We start from the raw sequence: 7,416 nt of genomic DNA, 5'->3' as shown, positions 1-7,416 counted from the left end.
GTGAGAAGTCTTGGAGCTTATTGTGACTGGCCTGTTGATCGTCATCATCTCCATAAAAACTGCCTATTGGCTTCTGTCTCGGGTTCTTCGACCGACGTTCATCTGCTGATTTTACTGACGTCGGCCGAAGAACACGAGACAGAAGCCAATAGGCAGTTTGTCAACAAGTGGCCACGAAAGCCTTAACAATTTTGCATCTCCAGAAAGTTGTGACGCTTCGTAGTCCTATACACAGGTGGACCAGCGCTTCTTTTCCTCATCGGCGCCATGTTCTGCAAGTTTCAAACCGTGTCTTGTGGGTTTGCTCCTGGAAATTTGATCTTGGTATTTTCGACCTTTGTCTGAGATACTTTGTCCTTGGTCGTTCGCTGGTGGTTTGATATTAATTGGAGGCAGTGTGTATGTTGACAAAACATTGATACTACTCGTGCCATCCTGCCCTTTCGATGACTTCGACCTTTGCCTTGGAGGACTCAGTCTTACTGGCCTCGGTCGGGGCCGTGGGACTCCGTAGTTCTCTATTCTAGCCATGCGTGCGTAAAGCATGTCCTCTGCCTGCCTCGCCACTACCGATGGTCTTCCTGCCGTAGCGAAGCCCGTCGTAAGCAGAGTGGCCGATGGGGCCGCCGTCGGGCAAAGCCCCGGCGGACGGCGATCGACCAACTCCTACGCGACCAAGGCGGCTGCCTAGGCCGCGGGCGCTCTGCGGTCGGCTCTGTTTGGCATCGCGCTCGGCACTGAGGGCCCACTCACCTCTGTTCCGATTACATACTTTCCTTACAGTATCACGTGTCCTAAACTTCACTATGTGGCGTTTTATAGCTGTATGGGCACTGGTCATAATGTTTCGGCTCACCAGTGTAAATATTCGCAAACCATTGTACAGTACATAGCACGGTGTACTTTGAAAAATAATAAAATAATATACGCCTCGTCCTACTCCTTGCATGAAGAGAACGAGAGGAAAATTGTTTCTCTTCCACTGTACGCTCTCTTATCTAACGATCACGATCGCTATTCAAGGTATAAGATATCAGATGAAGACAACAGAATTACTGCGTTATCTATCTCGACCAATAGTCAATGGCCTTTACACAACAGACTTTTAGCAGACAATTTCGCCTTCCTTCTCAGTTTCCTTGAGCACGTTTGGTTATGACTCTTGTGGAACTTACCGACTTATATGATCCTTACAGTGTGTATCTCAATTGCTTCGACATCTGCCGCTCCGGCCTAATAAGTAAGGCCCTTAATAAAGGTGAAGTATTCTAGAATAGTTCAAACCATCTTCATTTATACAAGTTGCTTGTCAAATACTCTACAATTTCGCAGAAACTTCCCAACATACCGGCCGGCCGGAGTGGCCGAGCGGTTCTAGGCGCTTCAGTCTGGAACCGCGCGGCCGCTACGGTCGCAGGTTCGAATCCTGCCTCGGGCATGGATGTGTGTGACGTCCTTGGGTTAGTTAAGTTTACTTAGTTCTAAGTTCTAGGAGACTGATGACCTCAGACGTTAAGTCCCATAGTGTTCAGAGCCATTTGAACCATTTGAACCCAACATACCTAACTGTTCCACGCACCTTCCCTATTAGTGTTGTTACCTGTTTGTTCCCTCTGCTACTATTCTCCTTACCTACGATGCGATCAGTAACAGTTTGACGAGAAGTTTTGCCCCCAAAAATATGAAAGAAAATTTCTTTAGTCTTATTTCTGAGCATTTTACATTAAACAGAGATAGTTATGATGAAGCAGTGGCGTTGAGAGCCTGGCAAAAAACTCTTGATAAACGCCTCACATCTTTGACAAAACTTCCTGAACAAACAGTGTCGAATCACACCACGCAAAATAATCGAAACTTTGTGTGCACCATGATTCAAAAGTCAAAATTAAATGTGAACCTTTGTGTTCGATGTAGAACATTCTCGTCTTATAACAGAAACTTGAGGGAGAAGCCTCTTGTAAAGGAGGCTAGATGACGATCTGTGGCGGATCTGACAACAAAGTACAAGGCAGGCGCAGGCACATGCATTGCGAAGCAGGGAACACACCATTCAGAGCATGTTGTTTAACAAGTAGCTACACAGAAGACGACCTCAACTATATGGTCAATTACGACTGAAGTGACCACGTAATCACCGTAATTGGACCGTGAATAATCGAAGACACTATGACAGCTATGAAATATGTGAACATTATTGCGGACCATCTACATCTATATACATACACACTCCGCAAGGCACTGTACGGTGCATGGTGGAGTGTACCAGGACCGGTATTAGTCATTTCGTTTCCTGTTCCACTCACAAGTAGAGCGAAGGAAAAATGACTATCGGTATCTAAAATCCTCCGTGCAAGCCCTAATTTCTCGCTATTTATCTTTTTGGTTCTTACCCGTTATGTACGTTGGCGGCACTAGAATCGTTCAGCATTCGGCCTCAAATGCCGGTTCTCCGAATTTCGAAGAAGTGCCACGTGGAAAGAGCATCGTCATTTTTGCCCCCCCTCCCCATTTTAGTTCACCATCTGTATGTTTTATACGACGGCGAAGCCATCTTCGAGCAAGAAATCTGTCCGTGGCACGAGGCCACAATCGACCTACAGTTGCTTGAGGAGCGTGGTAGTGAACCCATGTTGATGCCATGGCCACCAAATCCGTCTGTTCCAATACCGATGAAACCCATCTAAGACGTTATCGGACGTCAGCTCGGAGCCCATTAAACACCGGATCGTAATTTACGCGAATTGCGTGAAACTTTCGTTGGCATCTGCCACCACATTATCAGAAAAACATACCACGGACTTTTCGAATCCATACTACGCAGGACTGCTGTTGCACGGTGTTCCAAAGACAAACCAACACGCTATAAAGCAGGTTGTCATTGTGTTTGGCCCACTTGAGGAAAAAAGTGATTGTGTGTCAATTTTTACGTCATGTTAGAGAATACGAGATGTTTGCACTGAAATGTGTCCCTCATAATTTACTCGTATATTGTGGTTTTGTATCCACTCTTATAACCTTTTTTCTCTATAGAACAGTGGCACACTACAGAAAGTAGGAAACCAATAATTGTGGTCAGCATTACTGGGGCGGAAGGAAATCTGATTTTGATGTCTCTTGCTTTAAATTTTTTCACAATCTAAGAAATCATACTGTGTGTCGATGACTTCAGTCATAACCTAATCGAATAACGTAAATAACCCTATGAAGGAACTCGATGTTTCTGCGTGTGTACAGCATCTAAGACTACCGACGAGTTAAAATAGTCACATCATATTCCCATTTCCTTGTCCATAATGCTAAATAGATTTAATAAACGCAGCGAGAAGTAAATACAGAGCTTTTCCATTGAATTCATGAACAGCTGATAAAACAAAGTTCGTTCATTAGCACGACGACTCTACAGAAATAAAAATACTCCGCGGAATTTAATATTTCACGCTTGACGACACATCAGTCGATAACGTTATAAAGGTTAACGCTAAGGCATTGTGTTCTCCTTTTGACAAGAATTTGCTCTGCAAGTTGTCAGAACAGCCCCATATAAATTTCACGCAAACTGCAAGTTTTAACCAACACCAAGATTTTAAACGATTTTATCGCAACAATAAACTGTGAATGTCATGTCACCGATAATTTACTAAAAGTGTCGTTTACTTCAAGAGACGCTAATTCCGGCAATTAGGTACACAATTACAGATTAATTTCGGTCTGACAGCTTTCGTGACGAGCTTCGAGCTGAATCAGACGAGCGACATAAAATTATGTAGATTTTCTGACGTCCTGCTTTCTACTTAAGGAATGTAGTCCTATTTATTAGAAGCATAACTGCATCACTAGCACAAACGTATAGGCTTATATCATAATTTATCACGTCAAGATCTTTCTATTTATATGAAGATGGTATCTGTTCTATCGGACATGTCCGAAAGAACAGATAGCATCTCCATCTTCTTCTTCTGTGCGGATGCAGAAACAGTGCACGAACTCTTACGGGAATCGGCAAAAAAGCCGCGAGTAATGAGTATAATGGGCAAGGGCATTATGAATATAGTGCGCGACAGTAAGTTGGGAATGTGGGTCTACGGGAGGCGTGTCAGAAAAAGTCCCTGCAGTCACTATCCTCTGTGTGCTCGGTGGCTCAGATGGATAGAGCTTCTTCCATGTAAGCAGGGGCTCCCAGATTCGAGTCCCGGTCGGGGCACACATTTCCAACTCTCCCCATTGACTTATATCAACGCCTGTATGCAGCTAGGGATATTCATTTCATTGTAATTTCAAGATCTTTCAATAATTATAAGAGATAGTCAAATGAAGATGAGACACATGGAACGAAGTGAGAAAACTGCTAATTATTTAAAAAGTAATCTCCGCCACTGTTAATGCATTTACCACACAGTAAGACAAGTCGGTCAGTGCTTTCATGGTAATATGTTAGCGGTTGCTTACAGAACCGTGACTACCCAGGCGTGCACTTCCTCGTCCGAAGCAAATCGACGGCCACGAATGTCGTTGTTCAGGACTTCAAAAATATGTAAATCGCATGGGGGAGGTCCGTACTTTATGGAGGATTTGTGAGGGCTACCCAGGGAAACTTCTACAGCATAGACGAAACAACATTGGTAATATGTGTGCGGGCCTTATCCTGAAAGAGAATGATTCCATCCGTCAACAGTCTTGGTGCGCTTCAAGTTGTGCGAAGTTTCTAAATGTACACACGTATACAGCTGTAAGGGCAACGGCCTTGTCGCAGTGGATACACCGGTTCCCGTCAGATCACCGAAGTAAAGCGCTGTCGGGCGTGGCCGGCACTTGGATGGGTGACCATCCGGGCCGCCATGCGCTGTTGCCATTTATCGGGGTGCTCTCAGCCTCGTGATGTAACGTCCGGGAGAGAAGTGTGCTGACCACACGCCCCTCCTATCCGCATCCTAATCTGAGGATGACACTGCGGTCGGATGGTCCCGATGGGCCACTTGTGGCCTGAAGACGGAGTGCTTTATACAGCTGTAACCAACCTACAACCCCCTCCCCCCTTTCGTCAGTTTATAAATCCCATTACAAACCATAAGTAACAGGTCCTCATCATTTTCGAGCCTATTTACATTACCTGCATGTTAAAGGACAGTTAACCAATCAAATATACGATGTTATCTGACAGCAAAAGTGGAGTATCCAGAAGCCATGATCGGATGTCAATGTAACTCCTTATGCGTACATACCATCGGCAGATACGTAAATGATTGGAGTTACAGTTCTCTGTGAAAGGAAGAACGGTCACCAGAACGCACTACCTCTGTTCGTGTTTAGTGTTGTTATCAGGCCTAGTGGGATATATAACGGGCTTGAATGGCGTCAGATTTTTAAGTGATCGCTGAACGACATGGGGTGCCACATTGTTGTAAAACAGCGTTATCAACACCTAACAGATTTCAAAGGTGCCTCACTATGGGCCTCCTTTTGTCGAGCTGGTCGAATCAGGCAGTACCAAGATTTGTGGTGCTTTTGGATGTGACAATGGCCCAGTGTTCGACTGCTTGGTAATTTAATGGATGAAATACTGGTCGTCAAGTTTCCAGTCGACCACGTTTGACCGCCACAAGGGAGGATTGCCGTATTGGGAACCAAGCACATTATTAGCCCTTCACATCTGTGCCTGCGTCCGAGAACAAGTAATGGACCCCCGGCAACATTCTGTGTTATTTCGCGCCATTAACACCACAGCGCAAACAGGTGAGATTGGAATGGTGCCTGCTCGAGAAGCGTGGGATGCTGATCAATGGCGACGTACTTTGTTCAGTGATGAACAGTGGTTCTGCAATACCACGAATGGCCATCGTCGGTGAGTATGGGAGGTCTGGAGGGAGGTCCCATTCTTCCAATGCTTTGCAGTTACTCCTGGAGTCATGGTATGGGAAGCCATCTGACAAGACTTCAGGTCATGGGCGGCAGCTATTGAGGGATCTCTGATGACGCAACGGTATGGTATGCACATCCTGTGTCCTCATGTATTTCCTCTTATGCGTCACTATTGTGATGCCATTTTCGAAGTGGACAATGCTCATCCACACACGGCACGTGTCTCGATGAACGGTCTTCGTGTTCTTGAGGTACTTCCGTGGCCAGCAAGATTCCCTGATGTATACGCGATACAATATATGTGAGACGAGTTCGGACGTCAGTTCCATTCCTGAGTAAGTACTGAGGACATTAAGGACCGGTGAACAACGGCTGTGAGCCAGCTTGCCTCAGAAAAGCTACAACGGCTTCATGACACCCTTCCCAACCGAATCAGTGTATGCATCAAGGCAGAGGAGTATTGCACCATATTGATAAGTCATTGTAAATTTAACACGAATTTGTAACCAACTCACAGAAGAATGAATGGAATTAGCTGCCTGTGTGCATCGATTTAAATCAGGGGGTAATGTTGAATATTTGTAACAGATCAGGATTCGACCCCACGTATCCTGCTTACCTAGCAGATGTGCTGACCACTGTGTCATCCGGACACAGTGGTCTTCGCGACTGCACGGACTACCCAAACACGCCTTGTGTCAGACTAAAATTCTCATCTTATCCTTACATTACTATTGTAGTGTCCCTTGCCCAGTAAACTCATAACTCGCAGCATTTCGCCGATTCCCGCAAGAGTTTGAGCATGGGGTGCATCCGCAATGAAATGATCAACTGGTTGTCCTCACATTAATTATATATATGTAGTGTCCGTTCTTTCGGACATGTTAGAAACAACAGACACTCATATATAAGGTTTGTAATCACTAAAATGACATAACATACTCTCTCAAAATGTGAAGCCCCTTCTGGAGGATTAATTTTTTGTTAAGCAGTACATATACAGGGTGTTCCAAGGTCTTTGCATCAGTCGTATCAGGGGGATAGATCACAAAATAGGGAACAATTTTTGTTACAAAGAGAATGTTTTCTGATACTTCCCGGCAACAATAGTCATCCTGTTGTATGGAATATGCCCTAGATGCAACAGGGCATAGGCAACCTGTGGGATGTGTATGCCTTTTATGTTGGCTGTAAACCAGTTCTCTGCTATGTGCGATTGGCGACAGCCTCAGTAGAATCAAAGTTACTGAGTTGCTTCTAAAATAACTCCATCCAATAAGAAACACTAATTCTTAAAGTTTTCTTGTTGAAAATCACTCTATCGGTTTACTAGGGTAGGTGTTTGCTAAATTGCTGAAATCTGTCGTACCAGGGCCGGCAAATACCAAAGGGCGTCTAGGGTCGCTGGGAAGCATCAGCGAATCCTTTCTGACTCATAAAATTTGCTCTCCTAAACTTTTCACGCAAAGAATTTGAAACGCCCTGTACATGTATCATTCAACTGAAAGTAAAGAAACAGTGCTGCTTTTAAAATTCGATCCAACGATTTCGAGTTTAGAA

The 7,416-nt window shown here is 44.7% G+C and overlaps 1 pseudogene; it reads left to right on the top strand.

Annotated features, from left to right (window-relative positions):
* The first annotated feature begins 4,731 nt into the window (after window positions 1-4,731).
* On the top strand, window positions 4,732-4,849 carry LOC124723538 (annotated as a pseudogene).
* Window positions 4,850-7,416: the final 2,567 nt, after the last annotated feature.

Source organism: Schistocerca piceifrons, chromosome X, assembly GCF_021461385.2.
Source record: "Schistocerca piceifrons isolate TAMUIC-IGC-003096 chromosome X, iqSchPice1.1, whole genome shotgun sequence".
Taxonomy (NCBI): domain Eukaryota; kingdom Metazoa; phylum Arthropoda; class Insecta; order Orthoptera; family Acrididae; genus Schistocerca; species Schistocerca piceifrons.
The sequence above is the reverse complement of the archived record's forward strand: the minus strand, read 5'-3'. Positions and strand labels throughout refer to the sequence as shown.